Raw genomic sequence first — 27,088 nt, forward strand, 5'->3', positions numbered from 1 at the left:
TGCTGACGATGTGGACACACAAGACAAACTCCCTGATATTATGGTGTTTACAGTATCCTATTATTCTAATCTATAAAATGAGATGATGCTTTCCCTCTCTCAGAGCTGCTGTAGGGATTAAGGGAATGTATGCCTGCTACCTAGTAGGTGCTCAATAAATGTTGGCTCCTGATCTCCTTTTCCCCCAAGACCTGGTAGTTTTCTAGTCACATATGTAGGGGAGAACTGATGGAGACTATGTTCTCCTAGAATGAGGCATTGCACTGTCCTTAAAATTCATGTAGCCCATGCCCTATTGACCCACCTGAGCAGATGCTCATTTTCCTGCCTCTCTGGGCAAGACTCAAGTTCTCGCTCCCTTCTGCCTCTTCACTCTCCCATCTCCCTCCCCATTCTAGCCAGTATCTCAGACTATACCTGAGTCTCCATAGACCAAAGGTGGTGAGCAATGCTTTGGAAACTCTCTGTGCAATTCTGAGAGCTGAAAAATGGAGAAATATGGGCTCTAGGCAACTGATGTGATGGAGAATAGAGAAAGAAGATGAGAGTAACACGTAGCTTAGGAGGATGGATTTGCACAGCAAAAGTAAGCAACAAATGTCTATGTAGGGGTATTTTCCTTCAAGCATCTGGAGCATTTGAAGAACTTGGGTAGGAGAAATCTACATTTTAGGAATCTAGGCTGCTATTTATGTAATTCCCATCTCCAACGGCTTTGACTCCACCTTTGCTGCCTGTGTGCTAGTCTTTTCTTTTTCAGGCTCAGTTTTAATGATTTCCTTTATTTATTTATTTTTTCCTAGGAAGAGGGTTTAACTCTGCAACATAATCCATGCACTTAAGCCAAATTGGAGATTTCTCATGACAGACAAGACAGCTCAGAAGGGAAATGTCCCAGGAAAAAAATGTACATTTCTTTCCATAGACTTAGCAGAAGCAACACCTGTATTCCAGTAGCCAAACAGATGTAACTGGCATTTGGCATTTCCATCCAGATACCCCCTGTGGTACAATTTAGAAATTCTTAGCGTGGTATCTGGAGCATATTTACATTCTATAAATAAGAGCAAAAAATTCTTACTATCAAAACTTTCTTGTGAAAGCGTCTGAAGCTCATACAACAGTGTAGGGGAAGTGGAATTCTCTAGCCCTGGCTCCAGCTCCTTGTCCTGCATCTCTGAGACTTTGGGAAAGTTGTTTCCCTCTCTGAGACTCTGTTTCCTCCAAATTTGGCAGGAGAGAGAAAACTAGGGGGAAGGTTGAAGAATTTTTAAAGCCCAAAGAGGTAGTAAATAATAACACATATAATATGCTATATATACACACTATGTAATATATACTATTTTATATATTTTATATGCACTATGTAACAGACTAATATACAAGAAACTCAACTATACTATACTACATGTAGCACATTATATAGTATATTCATACTATATATACATAGTATACTTATATATAATACATAGTATATATTATACATACTATATATTTATATATACTATATATATATACTAAAATATATAGAATAAAATTTATTATATAACATATGTAATATACTATAGTATACTAGGTATTATAAATTGTATAGTATATAATTACATAGCATATAAACACTGTGTAATACATACAACATGCTCTATTTATCACATATACTATATAGCATATGAATAGACATATATCAAATATACTATATAGTGTTTATATTCTATAGTATATAATATATGCTATATATATTATATAATGTATATGATATATATATATACACCATACAATACACACTGTAATATAGATGCTATATACTGTATTGAGTGTAATATATTATGCTAGTGTAATAGATAACATGCTGCTATTATATATCTATATAATATAGATACTATGCTAATATGCCAGTATTATATACTATGTAATATATGTATATAACCATCTTTCTCTGTATTATACAATATATAGTATGTTATATATTATATCCACTATATATAAATACTATATACTATGCAATATGCCATATATCAGTATATAATAATATAGTAGAGATGAAAGTTTCTGTAAATGGAAAAGTCATGATTATTAGGAGATGCCATTATTCACACAGAGATGTAAATGACTGATAAGGTTTAAAATGTGACCCAGACTCAATATTTTACCTTTTACCATTCTCCCTCGAAATATTTCTCTGTGTCTTTACTGCTCAGTGAATGGCACCATCCTTCCCCAGGGCGCTTGACAAAGAGCCAGGAGTCACTGCTGTTCCTCTTTCCCTTCCTCCCACTCCTATACCCTCGCCGTCCCATCCTTTGGTTCTGTTGGTTCTGCCTCCAAAGCGCAGCCCAGATACATCCAGTTCTCTGCCTCTCCCATCACCGCCCTAGTCCAGGCCCCCACCACTGCCTGCCTGGATGGCTACAGTATCTTCCTAGCTGTTCTCCCTGCTCCCTCCCTCGCCTCTTCATAACCCACCCTTCACACAGTAGCCTGAGTGATCCTTCAGGGAGTAAATCAGGTCACATTACTCCTCAGCTGAACACCTTCACTGACTTTTCTATCATATTTAGGATAAAATCCAAACTCTTTGCTTTGGCCTAGGAGACCCTGTAGGAGCTGACTCCTGACATTTGACTTGGTCTGGTGTTACTCCCTTGACCTGCTTTGCTCACTCTACTCCTGCACACTGGGGACCATTCAACTGTCAGATATACTGTGCTTGATCCCACCTCAGGGCCTTTGCACTTGCTGTTCCCATTACCTGGAATGCCCTCCCCCCACGTACCTACATGGCCCTCTCCCTCCCTTCATTCAGGACTCTGCTCACATGTCACTTTATCAGGGAGGACTTTCCTGACCACCCTATAGCATATTACATCTGCCCTCCTACCATGTGCTATCTGACTATATATCTCATACTATATATAAAATCTGTGTATCTACATATATTATCTACTGTATATAACCTACATCCTACCTTCTCCAAATGAGAGAAAGGACCCAGAGCTTCTAGAACAGTGTGTGGTTAATAGCTGTGATTAATAATGGTCATAATTATTACTATTAATTTCTTTTAAATTTATTTATTAATTTTTCAAATTTTTGGCTGCATTGGGTCTTCACTGCTGTGCATGGGCTTTCTCTAGTTGCGGCGAGTGGGGACTTCTCTTGTTGCAGAGCACGGGCTCTAGGCGCGCGAGCTTCAGTAGTTGTGGCTCGCAGGCTCTGGAGTGCAGGCTCAGTAATTGTGGCACACAGGCTTAGTTGCTCCGCGGCATATGGGATCTTCCTGGACCAGGGCTCGAATCCATGTTCCCTGCAATGGCAGGTGGATTCTTAACCACTGTGCCACCAGGGAAGTCCCTAATTTTCGTATTCTAACACTACTGTGTGAGCTTTTTTTTATGGCTGACTAGTATTCCATTGTGTACATATATCACCTCTCCTTTCTCTTTTTCTCTTTCTCTTTGGCTGTGTTGCAAGGCTTGCTTGTGGGATCTTAGTTCCCCGACCAGGGATTAGACCCAGGCCCTTGGCAGAGGGCAGAGTCCTAACCACTGGACTGCCAGGGAATTCCCACTGTGTGAGCTTTTAAAGGTTTTAGACAGTGAGAAATTATATAGCTACAGTTTAAGGAGGATTACTATGTACCACGCATGTGCTGAGGTTCATTTATTTATTTTTAACTCCATCTCATTTAACCCTTTACTATCACAGCAATACCTTGAAATTTGTATTATTTCAGGAGGGGATGTGAGCTCAGAATCAATTTTATTAATATTGGTAATAACAGTAGTAAGAGTTATTAAATGATTGAATGAAAGTACATGTGGCCTGCTCTGAAGCTGTTTTGCGTTGTATCAGAAGACAAAGCATTCAGCTCCAAGAGCGCATTGAATGGTGAAAAGTCAGGCAGTTTGGAAGGGGGGACATCTAGTTACTCCCAGAAGAGTCCTTATCCAGGGTTGACCTTGGAGGCACCAAGATTTATTTATTAGGGAAGGCAGCCTTTCCTCACCTCCACTGCCTGCAGATCCATGGCCAAAGAATTTGAGAAATGGCTCCCCTAATCCTTCGGTGCAATCTGTTTGCACTGGACGACAAGCATCCCTGGCATACAGGGTCTGTACCTTTCACCGAGTCAGTGATAAACCTTGAGCCAAATCGGAGTTACCAGCCTTGTTTCTGTCATCTGGGACCTTCCGACTCCCTGTGGTACACTCATACCCACATGCCCTTTAATTTATGACTTTTACTGAGTCTTTTGTGAAGTCATAAATCGACCAACTCTCCAGCTGGTTCGAGCCCTCATCAGGAAACTGTCATGGAAGTGAATCACCTTCTCAGCTGCTGCACTCTCCCCCAAGGTTCATTGTAAAGGCTGGGATGTTTCCTGCAACTTGCTTATAGAATCTGTCATCTCTAGGCAGCCCAGACCCGCTAAGTCAAGATTTTTGTTTTTCATTAAAAAAATGTAAAAGAAAAAGTGGAGAGGAAATGCTTGTATTTGGTCAGAGGCTCTATCTTAGTACAGCATTCTGGAAAAGCCTTAGTTTCTGCGGTGAAGTAGATGAAGTTGACATATTTTAATTTCTGGCCCAGAAATATTCTGAGTAATTCCTGAACCAGGGATTTGGGGATAAGGCAGAGACTGACATATTCCCAAGGGTATCTGGGAACCAGCAACTTAAATACAAATGGGGATTGGACCCTGGTCTTGCGATGGACTTGGGTGGAAGTGATTTCTCTAAAAGCCTGGGGTGCTGGAGAATTCAGAACAGCTCCTCAGACACCTGTCAGGCCCTGTGCTGGGGGCACAACATGCGTTATCTCATCGATCCCTCAACAGTCCTCTCTTTCATCCCCATTTTACAGATGGTGAAGTTGAGGCTCACAGAGCCTATAATTCAGTCTAGTGGATAGTAAGGAAGGCCAGGATTTGAATCCAGATCCTCTTTAATTTTATCATAATTCACTCATTTGAATGTATATTTCAGTGATTTTTAGTAAATTTAAAAAGTTGTGCAACCATCACTGTAATCCATCACCCACACCACCACCACCAAATCCCTTGTGCTCTTTTGAATTCAATCTCCATTCCCATCTTTAGCTCCAGGCAACCCACTAACCTACTGTATGTCTGTAAATTTACTTTTTTCTGGACATTTCATGTAAATGGAACCATACAATATATGGTCTTTTCATCTGGCTCCTTTTACTTAGCCAACAACATCCATGTTGTTGTGTGTGTGGGTAGTTCATTCATTTTTATTACGGAAGAGTATTCTGTTGTATGTGTGTACTGCACGTTGTTTTTCCATTTACCAATTGATAGGCATTTGGATTTTTTCCATTTCCTGGATGTTATGAATAATTCTGCTGTGAACATTCATGTGTCTTTGTGTGGAGGTATGTTTTTATTTCTTTTGGGTAGATTCCTAGGAACGGAATTGCTGGGTTTAATGCTAAGTTTATGTCTATCTTTATAAAAAACTACCAAACTGTTTTTAAAGTGGCTCTTTCATTTTGCATCGAGCTCAGGTCCTTGTGAGTCTAAAGCGCATGTTCTTGCCCACTGGATTATGTATTATGTCTCACATTGCTCCATGCCGTTACTAATTTCAACAATCGTTGCTTGATGTCTGTCTGTGCTGGTCCTGGTCCTAGATGGTAGGAATAGAGAGATGAAAGAGATATAGTTTGTTTTCTGCTTTCTGGGTTCAGTTGGATAATTCATCACAGTTCTTCTGCCACATGACCTTGCAGTGTAGTAGGTGCGTAGAGTGAACTCCCCACCCAGAACGTTGGGTGTTGGGAAGGGCCGTCTCTGTGTACAGTCTTTTGACCCCTGCTTGGCCATATAAGAATAGGCTTGAGCCTGGAATATTTCCTTACTGGGAGACAAAGAGCTCTCACAGCCTGTGCTGAGCTTATGGCCTTGGGGAGGACTGTCTTTCTCTGTTCCAGGCTTGATGTGTGCTCCTGTGCTCTGCTAAGCGCATGCGTCAGTGGCCCTCACGCGTGCCCCAGCTTCCTGTATTTCAGACCCTGGGAGGAAGGATTGGGGTCCTCGTGCTGCAGCATAACATGGGGTATGTGTTGCATCAGATGTGGATCCTCTGGCCATGGGGGACTGGCGCATTGCACAGGGCTGCCTCTTGTGCACACTCCGTCTCCTCTCTTGCTGCAAGTAAACGCTGGACCACTTGAGCCTGGTGTGGTTGCGGTCTGTTTTCAGTGGCATCGAATCATGCATGGCCTCTTTCTTGGGTGACCCTTGTCCACCTTTTAACTTTGGCTGCCCTCATGTTATACAGTTTATCCTGCCGCACAGCCTGACACCCAGAGAATAGTGAAACATGCTGTGGCCAATGGGACATTAACAGGTATGATGCAAACTGATGCCTCAAATGTGCTTGTGTTCTTTGGCTCACCTCTTTGCACTATTATGATCCATTATAGAAAAGCATATCCTGGTTAGCTGCTGCTCCTTCAGCCTGAGGCTTAGAACAAGCATGGAGTGGAGTGGATCTGAATCCAACTCACAGCTTAAAACTATGTGCAGTTTCCCTGTCTCTCCTGTTGCTGAAGAGAAAGAAAAAAGGTGGTGGGTCATTGTTGTTTCCACTGCTGGCCAGTGGGTGGCACTGTCAACCTGGGACAGCTTGGTTGCTGGTGTAAACACCTGCCCTTCTATAATCATCAGCTCTGCAATTCTGGGGCCAGGAATTTGCAAACTGCATTTCCTACGCTCCTCTGCCATATGGCTTCCTCTTAGGGTGCATTGGATGGAGATCAGAAGGTGGGAAAGCAGGGAGATTTCTGTAGCTGTAGCAGCAACAGGAGTGGAGTGGTTCCAGACTCCAGTACCCCAGGTGGAGGTGGCACCTTTTGTGCGGTGCTAGCCCTGGTGGAGGTGGCCCCTCTTTGGTAAATACAGAAGTGACTGCAGTGGCATTTCTGGTAGTACAGCATTAGGTGCAGGCTCACAGATCCAACCTAGGGGTGGCTTCTGATATCTGTTATCACCCCTTCTTTTTGCTTATCAGACCCTCTTTTCCAATTGATCTTACACTTATATCCAAAGCCTTATAATCAGTTTGTTTGTTTGAAATACCTAGAATGGTATCTGCTTTGCTGACACTATTGCTTTCTGAAGCATGAGCATAGGAAACCATTGATCTTGGGGTGGGTGGGAGGCAGGGAATGATGAGAAATTGTCTACTTCTGCGTATGAGGAAAGCATTGGCTAACCCTGATCCTAAAGGCCCAGGAGGGCTTCCAAATCATATTATTAGTTCTTCTTTTTTTGGTATCATGCCGCGTTGAATATAGCTAGTCAATGATTGGATGCCGGGTAATTGATGCTAAGACTTTTCTTGGGCCTTCTGATTTCTCGTTTACCCTGAAGATAACCTGAAACGAACCAGTGATATACTGAGTTAGTTAAACTGAGCATTATTCCAGGGATTCTGCTTCTTTCTCTCCCACCCTGGCCTTCTAGGCAAGCCAAGTGCTAAGCTACGCCACCCACAGAATGGTGGCCTTCCTCCCCAGTGCCCTGGCCTTCCAGGCTTGCCCCAGCTTACCTGTTTTTCAGAATCCACGAGGTCCCTTTTATTGAAGCCCATCAGGATCCAGAGCTTTATAGACGACGTCAGGCGGAGTGAGGAAAAGGCACTCTGGCACAGCTGTGAAAACGTCTCCTGAGGTCTGCATCAGCCCCCAGGTCTTTGCTGATTACTTTAAGCAAAGCTCTTCAGTTTCTCTGCGGGGCACTTCTCTCCAAGTGACTACAACCAGGTTAGGCAGGTGGTCAGGGAAACAAGGCTGAACAATGGCTTTTCTGTTCAAGTTAGTTCAGATCAGCAAGAAGCCCTAAATCTGATTTTTTCAGCTTCACTTGGAGAGAAGGAAAAGTTTGATCACCCTGCTGAGGAGAAAAATAAGCCATTATTGCTCAAAGAAGGTACCTGTCCTAGATTTGAGGGGCACACGTTGTCCTGGATGGTTTCTGGGTCTCAGTGGGATGGCCTGTTGACCTCACCCCTGTGTACCTAGGAAGGATATGAATGAGAAGGTGGATCCTTCATGGAGCCAGACTCCCAGGATCTGATACCTGAAGCTTCTAGCGTCGTGTCAGCTTATCTACTTTCTCCAGCTCCCCATTAGAGAAATCTTATTTCTTTACACACCTGTCACACTGATTTCATTTCAGTCACACAACCCGCCTGGTCCTTATCACACAGGTTTGAAGAAGCTGTAGAAGGACCCCTTTCCTAGAACCAGGCAGTCAGTGTGCAAGCCCAGTTAGACTCACTGTAGTCATGTGCCTTTGGGCAAGTCACTTCACCTCTGAGAACCTCAGTCTCTTCACCTGTAAAATGGGGGTGACATTAGAGCCTGTGCTACGTACCTGGCAGGGTTGTGGAGACCATCAAAGAGAATGATATAATGTAAGTGTTGGGCAAACAGTAATTCTCAGCTGTCTGAGTTTGTGCCTGTTCTCTCACACATCAGAGACTGTGGCAGCACACAGAACAGGTTATATTTTATCTACCACTATTCAATTTTACCTACTAATCAACTGGTCGACCCTTGGATGGCACCTGGACTGCTTAATGTGCTGACCAATGTCTCTTGTACATTTATACGAGAAAGGTCTTCGCTCTACGTTCTAAGCTATGGCTTCTCAAACTTTTATGTGCACATGAATCCCTGAGGATATTGATAATATGCAGATTCTGATTCAGTAGGTCTGAGGTGGGGCTGGGGATTCTTCATTTTCCACAACCCCCCAGGTCATATCCATGCTGCTGGTGTGACGATCACACTTTGAGTAGCGAGAATCTGGAAAATATGGTATCTTTTCTTGGCATACTCTTGATGTTATGCTCCACTTGTATTTACTTGTTTCAAGTTTAACTCCACCTTCTAAAATTTTGTATGGCTCATTCAGCTCAACAGAAATCAGACAAATCACTGTATCAGTAAGTAGCCCAACTGTAGGAAAAAAACAAATGAAGTTTGCACGAGGCCCAGGTCCTGGCAGTGCGCTGTGAAGGGCTCGCAGCACATCACTGGTGTCAGCGTGGTACAGCAGGAGTGGAAGCCGTCACACTGCTCAGGCCAGAGGTGGCCATTTTCCCTTTATGAGCAAAACCGCTAGAGCTTGCTCATTTTTGCCTTCCCAGGTGGCACTGACCCCCCGTAAACGTTTGATGAGCTGTGTCTTCAGTGAGTAGGAAATTAAGCAACCCACTCCCCTGTTTTATTTCTTTCCACATACAGCTGAACTTGTCACCCAACACTGAATCTCCACCCATCTTGTCCTGTAAGTTCAGATTTACAAGGACAGAGCAGGGAGAGGAGCCTCAGGCTCGGGTGGTTGGTAGCTCCTGAAATAACCATGATGATAACTTTTAGTCTCAAGGCTCATATTGAAATCCAAATCTATTGTTCATTTAGAGCGGATAAGTGGTCCTCATCAGACTGGCACCCGTGCTTCTCTATTTCTCCCCATCCACCCCAGAGCAATGGTGCTTCATGATGACTAGCTCCTTTAGACATGAACAAGTTCAGTGTCAAAGTGTTGGGTGACTCAAAAACTCATGCATCAAAAGACAGAAAACATTTTGTGTTTTTATATTATGAAGCACTGGGGAGTATAAGAATCGTCCTTCCTTTGATCCTCTCCTCAGTTTCCTTCCTCCCTCCCTCCCTCCTTCCCTTCCTCTCTTCCTCCCTCCCTCCCTCCTTCCCTTCCTCTCTTCCTCCCTCCCTCCCTTCCTCCCTTCCTTCCTTCCTTCCTTCTTTTCACCCATATTTACCATTTTGTGTAACACCCATATGGTGGAGATTAGAAAATATCTTATTTTCTAATTAGAGGAGGGGGAAAAGGATTGAAAAAAAGGAAAATGGAAGGTAAATAAATTTTATAATTTTTGAAGTTGTAAGTGTCAAGATTTCAGGCTTTTATTTTACTCCCCACAAAGCAAGCCGGCAAATAAAGAAACCCTGCAGGGACTGACACAAAATGAGCAAAGTTTTAGAAGCTTTTCCTCAGAAAAAAAAAAGTGCTGATTTACAAGCAGGGTTATCTGTTGTGTGGATTTGGAAGGAGATGAAAATGTATCACTAGCCATCTAGACATTTGTCAAAACAACTGAATTCTATGAAGTGGAACAGGTGAACGAAAGAACCAATACCAGGGAAAGAGGTTCAAAATGGGCTCTACTGTGTCAGAATTTTTCTACAAAGACAGAGAAGCTTTCAGCTGTGTGGGATAAAGTCTCTCACTAAGTGAGAAACCAACAGACCTTGGGAAGAAGGGGCATTCAATTTCACCTTGTAGGGCATGTGACTTTGTCAACTCGGGATGTGTGGTCAAACGCTCTTATGTTCAAACATGTCTCAGTATTCCTCAGCATCCTTCCTGGGTCCAGGGGCGCCTGTCTGATTCAGGTATTGAGTGCCTACTTCTTGGATATGAGGAGGGGTTCAGGATACCTTGATTTACAGTCCCGCTGTGACTGTTCACAGAGGGGAGAGGTAATTCCCCAAAGGGAAAAAGGGTGCTGTTATCAGAAGAATGAGGAGTGGATGCTGGTCACCTGAAAAAAATACCTCCTGTTCTTGGAGGATGATACTTGATTCCAACATTGAATTCACCTTCTGTTGATGTCACAGCTGTCTGATGAATTTTGGTCTGACATTCCATGCCATGGTTGTTAAAAGTGCATTTGCTCTACTGAAGCATGACATCCCAGGAGCAATGAGCACTCTTTTCTTTTTTTTTTTTTTTTTTAATATTTATTTATTTGGCTGCACTGGGTCTTAGTTGTGGCACGTGGGATCTTTGTTTCAGCATGCAGGATCTAGTTCCCTGACCAGGGATCAAACCCGGGTCCCCTGCATTGGGAGCACGGAGTCTTAACCACTGGACCACCAGGGAAGTCCTGCAATGAGCACTCTTAATACTCAGATCTTGGTCTCTAAATAGTATTGTCTATTAAAAGTTACCAGGGCTCCTTGGAGAAATGGGTGATCCCAGGGCTGGGACAGGAAAAGTACAAGGTATACCTGAAACATCCTTTTTTTTTTTTTTTTTTAAATCGCAAAATATGAAGTGCTAAAAAAAAATGGAGGCATATCACAATGAAACAGAAGTTAGCCTGAAGGGGCTCTCACTGGCTAAATCTGGGATAATCTGAACATCTGAATTTAAAATGATAGTAGTGGATTATAACAATAGACAGAATTAAAGGAGAATCCATGAGTCCAAACTGACATTAAGATAGAAAAAAAGACAAGAGAGGGAGAAGAGAAAGTGCTGAAGAATGTCAACTAATAAACGTAGAAGGAATGTTAGACTTAGAAACTCACATTTTTGTAACCATCAATGAAATACTCAGTTCATGAAAGAATCAACAGCCTAGGCAGAAACCATCAGATGAAATATTGCTGGGAAAAGTGTGGCATGAGCCTCAAAATATCTACCTACAGATCATTTATTAATTTACGATAAAGGTACCTTTAGAATGGAGAAATGTGCAGGCACCGCCTTAGCTGAGTAATCAAACGTATCGTCGTTCGCCTCCTGAGGTAAGATCACTGAGCATATCAGAGCAATACTTATGCAATATTCTTGCCAAAAATATAACCAGGAGGAGAAAATGCGATACATCCAAATTGAGAGGCATTGTGCAGAACAACTGGCCAGGACTTTTAAAAAATTGAGGACACAGTAGGGGGAAGGGGAAGCGGGGACGAAGTGAGAGAGTAGCATTGACACTACCAAATGACTAGTGGGAAGCTGCTGCATAGCACAGGGAGATCAGTTCCATGCTTTGTGATGACCTGGAGGGGTGGGATAGGGAGGGTGGGAGGGAGGCTCAAGAGGGAGGGGATATGGGGATATATGTATACATACAGCTGATTCACTTTGTTATACAGCAGAAGCTAACACAGCATTGTAAAGCAACTATACTCCAATAAAGATATTAAAAAAATCAATGCCATAAGAACAAACAAACATGTTTGAGAACTGTTCTAGATGAAAGAAGAATAAAAGGAAAGGACAATTAAATGTGATATATGATCTTTGATAGGGTCCTGGACCAAAAAGAAAATAATCCAGCTTCAAAGAACATTATAGAGACAATGGGAAAATTTGGATATGGACTGACTGTTAGTTAATTGTATTTTACTGATAGTAATTCTCCAGAGTGTGATAGTTGTACTATAATTTTATAACATAGTGCTCTTTTTTCTTAATTAAAAAAATATATATTTATTTATTTGGCTGTGCTGGGTCTTAGTTGCGGCATGTGGGATCTAGTTCCCTGACCAGGGATCATTTTCTTTATCCATTCATCCGTTTATGGACACTTGGGCTGTTTCCACCACGTGGTATGTAGTCTTTGCGTGTCCTTAGTTTTCTCTGACCTGTGACAATTTCTCATTCTTTCCTTGGTTTTTATGAACTCGATAGTTTTGAGGAGGACTGGTCAGGAGTTTTGTCAGATGTCCCTCAATTTGGGTTTGTCTGAAGCTTTTTTTCTCACAATGCAGACTGGGGAATTTTGGGGGAGGAATAGCCCAGAGGTACATGCTACCAACATGACATCTATAGTGGTGCTGAACTTGATCATGAAGTTAAGGTCGTGTCTGCCAGACCTCTCTACTGTAAGGTTATTATTTTCCTTTCCACACTCAAGCTGTTTTCTATATTTGTTAGAAGCCAGCTACTAAGTCCTGCCCACACCCAAAGGGAGTGGAATTGGTGGTAATGGGGATGTATAGATATTATCTGGAGTTTTTCTATACAGAAGAGTTATTCCTTTCCCCGATGTATTTATCTATTCAACCATTTACTTAAATAAGTATGAACTCGTATATATTTATTTTATACTTTGGGTTAGAATCCAATGCTGGGCTATATACTTTGGGTTAGAATCCAATGCTGGGCTATTTATTTTTATTTTCCTGTGTGCCCCCTCCTTTTTTTTTTTGAGCATTTCCTTGCTTTTTGTCTCTATGAGATGCTCCAAGTTTGTTTTGTGTTTTCCAGCCTGATTCTATCAGCCATTTCTCCTGGGAGCCCTGGTTCCTTTCATAGGAGAATGGTATTGAGAAACCAAGCCTGGCAGGTGGGTGACAAACTCTATTTTTATTGCTCTTTAAACTTTACCTTATTCCCCATTAGGCATAAGCCTCACCTTGGGCTTGCTGTCTTTCTTACCATTTTATCTCCTGTAACTAAAATATTAGTTATTTGTTGAATGAAGTTTATTGGAACACATTTTAGCTTTTTCCTTTTTTCTTTCAACATTGCCGCTAAATTTACTTTCATGTCATGCTGTCATATAGCTAGATCAATCAAGTGTGCACTGTCTTGGCTTCCTGTCATTATGAACTGACCGAGATCTCATATAATGAAGTCATGTATAATGCATTCGTCACGTATGTACTGCCATGCATGCATTTCACCAGCAGTCATCCGTAATCAATGCGTATTTGCAATTCACTGTTACTTGTTTGTATTCCTGGCCGGGGGCTTGAAAAGGAAAGATGTTTTGTTCCTCGTTCTCCTCCAGTTTGTCTCCTTCCACCCATTTCCAAATATCAAAATTGGATCAGTGCCTCAAGGCCTGACTCCAGTGTCATTTCCTTCACGTTGCCTTTCTATCTTCCTGTCTCATCTCTGAATCCTGTGAGTTCAGTGTTTGTACCTACACAGTGGTATTTACCTTTTATTAATTGTACTTATTTGTATATGTCATAATGCTCCTGTAAGACTGTAAGTTAATCACAGGCAGGATCTATATCAGATTCAACTTCTTGCCTCCAAATAATAACGAGGAATCAACTGTTCAAAAGTAATTGGAAATTTTAAAAATTAATGTAACTTTTAATCTGATCAGCTATCATTGGTATGTAATGATAGCTAAATTCCAGGAGGAAAAAAAAAGCAAATAAACCAGCTGATCAAAAGGAATGGGAAACTATAAAAATTAAATTCTAGTGTTAGAATTACAGGTGATTTCTATGTAGAAGAGAGCTAAGGAATCTGAGACTACAGTGAAGTTCCCTTCTCATTCTTAACCTCTCAGATTTTGTCAAACAACAAAAACAGCAATACATAGTAACATCTGGCACTGAAGAGGGTATGGTGAAAAAGTTAAATATATACATGTGTATATATATCTATTGGAGAGGAATCTGACCTAGAATTACAAAAGATATACATACAAGAAAATTTATTAGTGTTGTTTGTAACAATAGAAATGTATATATGGTGAAAAAAATATAGTAAAGTAAAACAAAAATATAAAAACAAAAAAAATAGTAAAGTAAAACAAATTGGAAACACCTGAATGTCCATCACTAGCAAATGATCAGGTACAATTTGGTACATCTAAACTATGGGATGTTGTGTAGCTATTAAAAGCAAATGAGATCTCTAGCTATTTTCCGGGAGTGATGTCCATGGTGTGCTGTAAAGTGAGGAAAGGAAGGGATGGAGTGATGAGTAGAGAGCTCTTGCAAAAACACCAACCCCCTGGAAGTCAGTGCTAACAAGGAGAAAGGCGTGGGAAGAGACCAGCCAGATGGGTGGGGGCAGAGGTTATAACTCTCCCATAGGGTGACCAGGTAGCCTCTCACTCAGAAAAGGACGTGCTCACTTTCTTAGTCCATTCAGGCTGCTGTAAGAGAATACTATGCACTGGGTGGCTTATAAACAGCAAAAATTTATTGCTTGCAGTTCTGGAGGCTGGGAAGCCCATGATCAAGGCACCAGCGGATTCAGTGTCTGGTAATAACTTTCTGGTTCACAGGTGGTTGTCCTCTCGCTGTGTCCTCATATGGTGGAAGAGAAAGGGAAGCTCTCTGGGGTCTCTTTTATAAGGGCACTAATCCCATTCATGAGGGCTCCACCTTCATGACTTAATCACCTCCCAAAGGCCCCACTTAAAATACCATGACCTCGAGGGTTATGATTTCAATATATGAATTTGTGGGGGACATAATCTTTTAGTCCATTGCACCTTGGCAGTGGCCATGATCTGTTAGTCTTATTGACTCCCATATGAAGATAACATTTGTGTCTAGTGCTTCAGAGGTCTTGGGTGTTGTTTGGGGATTTTTCTGTAGGTTGCTCATGTCATCATGGCATCTGGAATTTAGATGAGAGAGAAGCAATTCATGTTGATTAATTTTTTTGTTGGTGGTGTTTGAAAACTCTGAGCTTTATCTTTTAGAGGGGTGTGATTAAAAGGGCTGAGTATCAGCCTTCCCCTTTTTACTTAATTAGAAAGGGTTTATAGAGCAGTTAAAATGTCATTTTATCCATACAAATGGATGCCCATTCAAATGGATGACACACAGCTGAAAGGATGCTCAGACTCACCAGTGTCAGAGAATTGTAACTTAAGGTAACAATGAGATATATCTCTCAGGCTGAGAAAGAAATGGAAAAGACTAATTACATCTACCGGTGGGGTAGCAGGGAGAGGATTATTCTTTTATATCGATGAAGAAAAGAATTCATTCAGCTGTTTTGGCCACATTTATTCAAATTAAAACATGCAGATTACTTGAAATTATTAAATAATATAGGCAATAAAATACATGCAAATTTTAAAGAATAATGATAAAATGAGCATTCATGAGCCCACTTCCAGCCTGAGAATTGGATCATCACCAATACTGTTAAATCCCCTGGCAAGCTCCTCTCCAGATAACCACAATCCTATTTTCTTGCTTTGTTCTATTAAAAATAGTTAAAAAGAAATACATATACTCTTTGATCCTGCAATCTCTCCCCTGGGACTCCATCTCATAGAAATAAATAGCCATAGTACATAAGGACATTTGAGGAATGGATTTACTGCAGCATTGTCGTTATTTGGAAAAAAGGGGACACAATTGCATGCTTGTTAATGACTGAATAAATTACAGGACATCCACACCATGGAATTTTGTGCAGCCATTAAAAGCGATGAATTAGAGTAATACCAGATGCCTTGGAGGGCTTTCCATGGCATGTTGTAGAATGAGAAAACAGGAACAAGGAGTGTGAGGAAAATGACAAATGCCCATGTATTGCATAGAGTGTGTAAAAACATATAATTGCGTGTGACTACATGAATATGGAGACAAATTTAGAAGACTATAGGTTGTCAGAAGGGATTACCAGAGTGGGGGAAGAGGGTGAGATGGGAAGGGAGGGAGGATTGGACAGGCGAGCAAAAAGGGAAGGAGAAAAGCTCACGTGGGTCTCAGTTGCTTCATCAGAGAAGCAGGGATAAAAATTCCTGTCTTTTTTTGTCCTAGGGCCTTATGTGAAGATTTCACAAATGATGCAAAAGCTTTTTTGAAAATGTTCAAGGCTCTGCCCAAATGTGTGATTGTAGGATTTATTATCCTACGTGCAGCTGGTAATTATAATAGTGATGTGGTATTGAGACAATAATTTTATTGTTCTAGGCCTAACATGGTTTTATCTATTAGACAGGGATAATGAGAACTAACCCAAATGATGGCTGGTGTCCTTCCAGGTGAACTAGTAAAATCACACTGCCTGGATGCCCATCGGTCTGTATATTCCTGTCCTCAACCATGGCAAGGTTCAAAGTATGACCCATTTGGCCTGATTGCTGAATCATTCCCCGCTTTGGGTGTTTCACCCAGACCACCTTCAAAACAATTTTGCTGAGTTCGCCAAAACTGGAGTTGTTTACTTTCTCAGGGCCACACCACCTTGGGTTCTTTGGATCACGATGAAATGAAGGTCGCCAGGCCATGTGGGATATACGCAGTGGATTCGTTTGTTAGGGCTGTTGTAACAAACTACCACAAACTGGTGGCCTAGAACAACAGACATTTTTTCTCTCCCAGTTCTGGAGGCCGGAAGCCCAAAGTTGAGGTGTCAACAGGGCCACGTTCCCTCTGAAGGTTTTAGGGGAGGATCCTCCCTCTTAGCTTCTCGTGGTGGCTGGCAGTCCCTGGAGTTCCTTGCCTCATTCCCATCACTTGGATTTCTGGCTCCATCTTCACATGGGCTTTTCCCCTGCATCTCTGCGTCCAAATTTCTTAAAAGGATGCCAGCCCTCTTCCGGTATGACCTCATCTTAACTAATTACATCTGCAAAGATGCTAATTCCAAATAGGGTCACATGCTGAGGTTCTGGGTAGACATGAATCTGGGGGGACACTATTCAACCCAGGACAGACACAAGAGAGGGTGTCACACCCTATTCCCTGCTTTCTGTCTTCTGCCTGAAGGTGGGCTTCTCATGGAGCCCCAGAATTGACATTACCCAATCTGAGATGAATTTCAGTGGGTTTTACTAGAGATCTGTAGCTGAGCCCCTTCAAACATGACCAAGCCACCATGGTGAGGAGGGGTGTGGGGTGTGGTGGAATGCTTGGGGCACTTTTACTGTTGCCTTTGGGTGGGAATAATGGACCTCTGGCAACACCCAGTCACCATCTTTCTTGACCTTCTTTGGTACTCTGATGACCAGGTTTTTCCTTAATTTTTATAGAAACATGAAAAACAAACATGAATTCTAAAACTAAGAGACACTTAGGGGACAAAGAACCTTTCGGCACAGCATAGTCATTAAACAAATTCAAATTTTCAGCCAAGGACCTCCAGGCAGTGTCCAATCCCTGCTACAGAGCAGCTGCTAGTTCAATGGAAGGAGCTTGAATACCACGGTGGTCCTGCCTGGAGCCAGTGTCTGTTAGTCTTGTTTCCTTCCCACCAGACAAAAAGGAGGCTTACACATGGGGACCCGCTGAGGTGCACTCAAGACTCTCCTGCAACAAAAAGTGAGGTTGCACAATGAAAACCTCAAGGAAAGGTTTTAAAAATTGTGCCAGTTGTGTCAGTAATCAGGACAAATCTACTTTTTATTTATTAATTTTTCTATTGTGGTCGAATACACATGACATAAAATTGACCATTTAAGCCATTTTAAAGCATATAATTCGGTCCCATTCAGTGCATTCACAATATCATGCAACCATCACCTCTGCCTAGTTCCAGACTATTTTCATCACCCCAAAAGAAAATCCAGTGTCCATTAAGCAGTCACGCCCTATCTCCCTCTCTTTCCAGCTCCTGGCAACTACTAATCTCTCTGTCTCTATGGATTTGTTTATTCTGGATATTTCATATAAATGGAATATCCTACCTTTGTGTCTGGCTTCTTTCGCTGAGCATCATGTTTTCAAGGTTCATTCATGTTGGAGTAAGTGTTTCATTCCTTTCTGTGACTGAACAATATTCCATCGTATAGATATAATACATTTTATTTATCCCTTCATCAGTTGGATAAGCCTATTTTTAAGCTTCTTTTATCCAATAGGTAAGCAATGTTTAACAACTTTTTATTTTGGAATAATTTTAGATTTACAGAAATTTATAAAGACAGTACAGAGAGTTCCCATATTATACACACACCCCCACCTCCAGTTTCCTTCACTGTTAACATCTGACATCCCCGGAGCACATTTGTTAAAACTCAGAAACAGACACTGGCACTTTGCTATTAACTAAACTGCAGACTTTATTTGGGTTTTGCCAGGTTTTCCATTAATGCCCTCTTTTTGTCCAGGATCCAATCCAGGATACCACATTGCATTTAGTTGTCATGACTCCCCAGTCACCTATGGTCTGTGACACTTTTTCACTCGTTCTTTATTTTTATGACCTGACAGTCTTGAGTCTACCGGCCAGGTATCCTGTAGAAAGTTCCCCAGTCTGGGTTTGCTGGATGCTTTTTTCATGATTACACTGGAGGGTTGTGTTTTTTGTGCATGTTATCCAGACAAATCTCCACTGGGAATATTTTTTTTTTTTTTTTTTTGCGGTAAGCGGGCCTCTCACTGTTGTGGCCTCTCCCGTTGCGGAGCGCAGGCTCCGGACGCGCAGGCTCAGCGGCCATGGCTCACGGGCCCAGCCGCTCCGCGGCATGTGGGATCTTCCCGGACCGGGTCACGAACCCGTGTCCCCTGCATCGGCAGGCGGACTCTCAACCACTGCGCCACCAGGGAAGCCCTCCACTGAGAATAATTTTGCCTATAAAAATATGACCCCCTTAGGGGTGTAAAGAGGGCATTAACTTGTCTTTTTCTTCATTCTTTGAGTGATTGCGAATGCTATCCAATGTACCCCCCATAGGCTCTGCAGATGGTGAGGCAGCAGGCGCCTTGTGAATGGCAGAAAGGAGATTCTGACCCAGAAGCCAATGCCATGATCTGTCCACGACTCCACATGCACATGCTGGTGGGCGGCTAACAAACTGGTTTGTCCAAGGGCATATTCAACTGTACCCTCAGTTCCTCTCTGGAAGAGTTTCAATATCATCTAATTAGGTAACATGGTAGCAGGGCAACCATTACTTATAGTAGATGTGGAGTTGTAAATTATTCTATTTAATTAAGGACTGCTCCCTTCCTATTAAAGCAAAGCTTATCATAGGTTAGTAAATTTATTGGGAACACTTAACTTTAGCTAATTAAGCCGTTTGAACTCAAGGCAAGGGCATTCATTAATAATCAAGCCCAAGCAGTTGAGGGCAATTAGTGAAACAGCTGGTCTTTATCTCACTGATAAAGGGTGGTTAATAGAGATCTTTACAGCTGTTATAAATGTCCCCAAAGCAATATCTTTTTCAAAAGTTTGCGTTAGTTAAAAATATAGAGGAAGTGGGACTTCCCTGGTGGTCCAGTGTCTAACACTCCACGCTCCCAATGCAGGGGGCCCGGGTTGTGTCCCTGGTCAGGAACTAGATCCTGCATGAGGCAACAAAGATCCCGCACGTGGCAACGAAGATCCCACGTGCCGCAACTAAGACCCGGTGCAGCCAAATAAATAAATAAATATCTTAAAAAATAAATAGAAGAAGGAACTAAATTTAAAAGGACTGAGTTGGTAGCAATCTTGGTCTCCCAGCCCCAAGCCGAGGGCCAGAAGGAAGTGGAATTCATCAGCCGTGGCCCCATTCCCAGCCATCTCCATTTTTTTCTGGGCAGAGCCTGATCTGGAAGTCAGCATCGTACTTGTCTTTCCCACTGGAATCTTGGCTGCCTGAGGAGCAAAGGGCAAGTGTTGATCATCTATACATGCAGAGATCATATTTTTTGAAAGAAAAGTGGAGGAATGTGGTCTGACAAACTGTTTCTTTTCTGATCTGTGATGTCTTTATATAGAAAGTCTCACAGAGATCCCCTTTGTAAATGATATTGGCTTAAAATTCTTCTTCTTAAACTGAAGTGTAAGGCATTGACTCTGAAAAATCTTGGCTGGATGTCTTGGAGAATGTCCCACATCGGGATTTGTCTAAGGTTTCCTTTTGGTGTTTAATGTTAAGTTCCTCTCTCCCCTGCATTTCCTGTAAATTGGAAGTTTCCTTCAGAGCCTTGATTAGATTGAAGTGAAACATTTTGGCAAGCATGCTTCAAGGTGATACCATGTATTTCACGTGCCTCATGCCAGGAGGTACATAAATGTCTTTTTGTTCCCCTCTTGGTGATGCCAATCTTGAGCCCTGCGTTAAAGAGGTAACACCAGACCTCTGCATTGCAGAGGTACATTTCCCGCTCTGGAATCGGTACACAGTGTATGGGCTGTTCCCTTTATCTGCAGTACTTCTCCCATGGCCTCCCTGTGCTTGATGCTCTCATCATTCTGGCCTCTACTCAAGTGTCACCTTCTCTCGTTGGGCGTTAGGCACCTGCTCTCAGGTGGCCTGCAAGGCCCTGTGTGCTCTGCCCTTGGCTGGCTCCTGGACTCATCTTGTACAAACCTCCCTTCCCTGTTGCAGCCCGGCCACACTGTCCACCTTTCAGTGCCTGGAGGGTGACGTGCTCCCTTCTGTCAAAGACGTGCCTGGAACACATGGCTCGCCTTCTTACCCAGTTATCCCCTTCTCATCCTTTAGGGTTAAACTAGGGTCCTTTCCTGAGGGATGTCTTCCTGGACTGTGCAGCCCAGTCTGGGTAAAATCCCACTTTTGAATGTTCCCAAGGTGCCACATAAGTTTCCTGTGTGGTGCTCATCACACTTGGAATTGTCCGTTTTATTTAGGTGATTATCATACTCATTTCTGTCTTCCCCTCAGAAGCTAAGCTTCACAGGGCCAGGGCACCTGCCTAGTTTTGTTCATCCTTGTAAACCCCAAACACCTAGCACAGTGCCTTGCACATAGTAGGTACTCAAGAAACATTTGTTGAATGAATGAATGAATGGTCACTAGTTGAATGGCTTCAGGGAGACCTTGTGATAAGGACTTCCTGAAGGATCCTGGTCCTATTTGGTACTGGGAAGTTTCTTTTCTTTCTTTCTTTCTTCTTTTAAAATATTTATTTATTTGGCCGCACCCGGTCTTAGTTGCGGCATGCAGGATCTAGTTCCCTGACCAGGGATAGAATCTGGGCTCCCTGCATTGGGAGCACAGAGTCTTAACCACTGGACCACCAGGGAAGTCCCCGTACTGGGAAGTTTCTAGACTAAGGGTTGACAACCTTTTTCTGGAAAGGACCAGGTAGTAAATATTTTCCGCTTGCTGGGCCAGATGATTGACTGGGTTGACTGGGTTTCCCCATCTGTAAAATAGTAATAGTTTCTAGCTCATATGATTATTATGAAGGTTCCATAAGCTAATATATGTGGTGTTTAAAGTGGCTGGTACATAATCTCGCTTGGGTTTTAGCTGTTATTTTGGGGCTTTCATATGATGGTGACAAAGGCAAGAAGCGCATTCCTCAGTAACGAAACACACGTTACTATCAGCTAGAAGAAAGCATGGCAAATAGAAACCCTACTGGATTTCCACATGGGTGTCAGTGACAGGCGGCCTTGATTAAAGACCTGAGAAGTCACAGTGGGAAGAGCCACCTTGTTCCCAGAGGAAAATGACAATCTGCAGAAAGAAGCAGCACAAGCCTTAGGGTGGGAGAGCTGGAAAGAGAGGCGCAGCAGAATATTACTGAATCATTGTAATATTTTCCCTAGGAAAGTCCCAGAGGTCCTTGCGGAGGCCTAATCGCCTATTCTAGGCGGCAGAAGCTTAGCTCCTCACTCTTTGCGAGCTGTGCTCCCTATGGCCTCTGTCTGTCTCCGTTAGAGCCTAATCATATTTGAAAGTAGTTTTTATCTGTGATTATTCATCCGTATGTGAGGAGCTTACGTGTCTAAGCTGCCACTTCCATCAAATCCAAGCACGTGGTCCCCTTAATACACACAGGCCTAGGGCTGGCGAGAAAAGCAGTCCCCACCCCCATCCCCGCAGGGAGAGTCTAGCGAATTAGAGGGGACCAGCTCTGGGGCGGGGTGGAGGGGGGGAAGGGGGAAGGGGAGGCAGAGGGTGGCGGCGTTGGCATTGAGACCTGAGGCAAAATAACTGATAATATAAGGAACTACAGTCAGGCCTCTAAATCGACAGGTGGGCTTGTCCTAAGGCATGGCTTCTCAGACTTTAATAAGATGGTGTCTGTGAAGATTACATATTAGCTTAGAGAACAATATTTCATTTTCACTGGCTCTTTCTAAACTGTGGGAGATGATGTGCCGGGCTAAGTTTAATGCTACGCACATGTTTCAGGTTAATTCTGTGTTAAATTGTGGTGGGGATTAGAGGGGAATTTCACCACCCTTCAAAAGGTGGTGGGTGGGATGCTGACATGGGGGCAGGGAGCCAGCCCACGGGGCAGGCCAAGGACAAAGGTGCAGGGCACCAGGCTAGAGCAAAGACAAAGCTTTTTGATTGCCCTGTTTCTCCTACTGATTTTTTGTTTTTTTCAGTTTTGTGATATAATTCATTACCCATTTAAGGTGTACAGTCCAGTGGGTTTTAGTATATTCACAGTGTTGTGCAACCATACCACAATCAATTTTAGAACAGTTTCATGCCAAAGAAGAATCCCCATACCCATTAGCAGTCACTCCCCATTTCTCACCAACCTCCCAGCCGTGGGCAACCACTAATCTACTTTGTTTCCATAGATTCACCTATTCCGGACATTACATGTAATTGGAATCATACAATATATGGTCTTTGCAACTGGTTTATTTCACTTAGCATCATGTTTTCAAGGTTCATCCATGCTGGAGCATGCATCAGTGCTTCATTCCTTTCTATGGCTGAATAATATTCCATTGTATGGACACACCACATTTTATTCATCCATTCATCTGTTGATAGACATTTGGATTGTTTCCAATTTTTGGCTATTATAATCATTTGTTACAAGGTTTTGTGTGGACATATGTTTTCATTTCTCTTGGATATATACCTAGGAATGGAATTGCAGGGTCTTGTGGTATCTCTCTGTTTAACCTTTTGAGGAACTACCAGGCTGTTTTTCAAAGTGGCTGTACCACATTACATTCCCAACAGCACTGTGTTCTCTGTATCTTCACCAATATTTGTTATTATCTCTTTTTTTGATTATAGCCATCCTCGTGCTTCCCATCATATTGTTTAATCATAGTCTTAATGACCATTCCATCAATGTGTTGGGTTGGCCAAAAAGCTCGTTTCTGTTTTTCCATTACATCTTATGGAAAAACCCGAACTAACTTTTTGGCCAACCCTATATTACCTAGAAGGAGCACTTTTTGGAAAATGTGCTCAGGGGTGCAATTGTTACTCTATCTCTCACAGCTAGACCACAGGTCCAGATGTGCAGGTCACCACCTGCTATTTGTAGGGTTTGAGTTAAGAGTACAAACGGAGGCTCACATACTGTATGTTTACATATTTAAATGTAAATCAATATCTGTTTTATCCTCCTGCCTTGGTAAATAAACCTTCATAGTGACAAAATTTAAAAATTCAAATAAAGCTAAGGTTTTTGTTTTGTTTTTTTGGTATTTTGGCCATGCTGTGCAGCATGTGGGATTGTTTCCTGACCAGAGATTGAACCCAGGCCTCCACAGTGAAAGCACTGAATCCTAACCACTAGGCCACCAGGGAGCTCCCCCAAAGCTAAGATTTTTATATGACCAAAGGTTGGCACAATATTTAAGACTATTCAATTAAATTACTGGATGCTTTTCGGATAGTCTGTAAGTGGGCTGGCTGGCAATGTTTGGATGAGTAAGAAAAGACACATAATTCATAAATTATATTTTCCTTAAAATATCTTGCCTTAATTTTAGCAAAATCACTAATAGTGTTTTTATAATCAAGATTTTCACTAATTTGTATTTATTGACAATAATGATTTTGTGATTATAAATGAAATATAATTGGATTAAAAATATTCAATATTTGGATATAGTTTCACCAAGAAAATATATTACAGGTAAAAATTAAAAAATTAAAATTATAACTGATGTGTTTTAAAAAAAGTTATTTCTTCCTGAGGTAGTCAAAATAATTTATTAAAATTAAAAGGTAAAATACAAATTATAAATAAATGTTAATAATTTGAATATTCAAATATTGAAAGTCAATATTTGAATACTTTAATATTTAATGGTCAAATATTGAAATATTCAAATTTTAATTTTTAACATTTTAATTAGATTTTATTGCATGTTTTTATTTAAAAACTATTCATAATTCTAATTTTCCATGTCCATTCAGTCATCAATGCCAAGAATCAGTATTATGGTCCTATGTTATGCCCAGACTTCTACATATACAAAATTAAGAGTAATATGAATTATTTAGTACTCCAGCATTTTTCTCAGCCACCACGTGCAGCGATTGCAAATGCCGTACTGATTCCTGCAAAGGTCCAGAGCCACAAATTGGAACACAAAGGGAAGCTAGAAATAAGCTTGCCTCACCATGGGGAAATGGTGCTATGTTGTGCAAGAATCTATTGCAGTGACTCTATCCGAGAGACAGTATCTGACAAGTTAGTTCATTTGTCCTCTCTCTCACCTAAGTGCTTCTGCCACTCAAACCGCCCCCCCCGGCACCCCCCAGGCAGTGCTCATCTCTGCTTTGGCATTGGCACCACACCCCAATCTTCAAGCCATTTGACACCATTGCCTTCCGTCTTGAGGACAGAGGTCAAGATCTTGGAGAGGTGTTTCTCTGGGGCTTGAATGGTATCGCTCATCAGAGTAGATGTTTTGGGTAATGGGTCATGCTTTGATGGTGCTAGGTACAGATCCCAAGTGATAGAGGTGCCCCCTGTTGTTCAGGTCTGAGGGTTGTCCTACAGGTGTGTGTGGGGGAAGAGGGATTTGAGGAAGAGCTTCTGGGCTTTAACACCTGGATGGCATCTTGAAGTGCATAACCCATCTTCTTTTGATGCTTGTGGGAACTTTTCTCCATATTTCTCATCTGGGCAGTATTTTCTCACTTCTGATTTTACTGTTCTGTGAATAGTACTAAGAGCTAAGACTCTTATGGGTCAGAGTGGTAGGTTTTTCCATTTTATTTAAGGATGCAAGTATTATTTTCCTAATAGTGGTTGGTTTTGGTTTTGTGGACCAAAAGCATTGCTACAAACACCTATTCTCAAATATTCTTATCCACAGATAAAGAACTAGGTAAATGCTATGGTGCTGGATAAAAAAGTCAACAACAAACCACCCAACGTTACTTGAGCAATTTTATTTGACTATTAGCAGAGAATATTTTGCACTAGAGGCTTATATCAAGTAATAACTGAACGTTAAGCAAACAGGCCATCAATTATTAAAATGCAGCTGCTATTAATGTAATCCTTTACATTTCAGTAACACCAGCATTTGGAGGGAGGATGTAAAGCTGGTTAGAATCATCTGATGTGCAAAATAAGAATATAACCATGGTCCCTTTGCAAAAAATTTTTTTGGAGGACTTAGCTCTAAATTTTCCATTTAGGAGTGGGTTGTGACTGGGAAAGAGAGGTGTAAAATCCAGTCTGATGTAGAAATATCTGATCAAGATGTCAGCAGAAGCAATATTCTGAAGGCTTAGGGCTCTTGCAGAACCAAAGTTTACCTTTAATACAGGATGCAGATAATTTTCTTTATTGGCCCAACTTAGGACAACTTCTTTTTGTGAACACATTTTCTTTTACTTATTTTTTGGAATATAGACAATACATTTGCATGGTTAAAAAACTAAAAAGTAAAAAAAAGAAAAAAAAACAGTGAAAACTCTTCCTCCCATTTCTGTCTCTATCTACCTGCCCCCCATTCCCCTTGACAATAAATCACTGCCATCATTTTTATGTATCTATACAGCACATAGAGAGCTTCCTCATTCTTTATTTCTAGCCATGGAGTACCCTATTATGCTTTGCAGTATACTGTTTAACCAGTCTACTCTAGATGGACAGTGGGTTGTTTCCAATTATTTCTTAAGCTATACACACTGCAGTGAATAATCTTGTACATGCATGATGTTACATATATTTAGGATAAATTTCCAGATGTGGAATTGCTGGGTTAAATTGTAATATGCATTTATGATTCTGATAGATATTGCCAAATTTCCCTCCATGGGGACAGTAGCCATTTGTGCTCCCGGTAGCAATGAATGCGAATGTCTGCTTCCCCAGGAAGAACAGTTTGCTTGGAGACTATCCCACTGGGCACCAACTTTTAGGAGAGAATAGCGCTTGCACCTTCGTTTCCTCATCTGTGAAACGGGGCTTTAAGAGTACCTACAGCCTCTGGTAGCTGGGAAAGTCCCATGAACTAATGCACACAAAGCACTGAGCTCAGTTCAGACATAGTAAACGCTTAAAAAATGCTGTCAGTTATTACGTGGGTCAAATAAATAATGCCACTTAGAGATTGTTCCATCTCTGCCTCTATTAGGAGATGGTGTGTTAACATCTATGTCATGAAGCTACAAAGGCACTGAACATCTTCTTGGAGGAAGAGGAATCTTGGTTCTAGGTAAGCAAATGTGAGCCCCTCTGTTGGGTGTGGTTGGAGGAAACTGGAGGTTGCGAGCGGAAGAGGGAGGTGATGAGGCAGTGCAGCAGGAGCAGAGAGTCTGCAGTGAGCCCTGCAGAGGGAGAGCAGATCTGCGCTTCAGCGTGCTTTGGCACCAAACCCCGTCTCCAAGTGGAGTTGGCAGCATAGCTTTATGGTTGGAAGCTCTTCTCTGGAGTCAGACATCCCTGG

General features: G+C 41.9%; 1 long non-coding RNA gene across 1 annotated transcript in view; it reads left to right on the forward strand.

Annotated features, from left to right (window-relative positions):
* The first annotated feature begins 1,478 nt into the window (after window positions 1-1,478).
* Window positions 1,479-27,088, forward strand: part of LOC149747410 (uncharacterized) — a 186,887-nt gene continuing 161,277 nt past the window's right edge. The window contains exon 1 of the long non-coding RNA XR_016387802.1: window positions 1,479-26,857. This is a non-coding gene — a long non-coding RNA (uncharacterized LOC149747410). The remainder of the gene's footprint in view (window positions 26,858-27,088) is intronic.

This window comes from Delphinapterus leucas, chromosome 15, assembly GCF_059928025.1.
Source record: "Delphinapterus leucas isolate spDelLeu-1000000601 "Yukka" chromosome 15, BTC_Dleu_Yukka2, whole genome shotgun sequence".
In the NCBI taxonomy this organism is placed as follows: domain Eukaryota; kingdom Metazoa; phylum Chordata; class Mammalia; order Artiodactyla; family Monodontidae; genus Delphinapterus; species Delphinapterus leucas.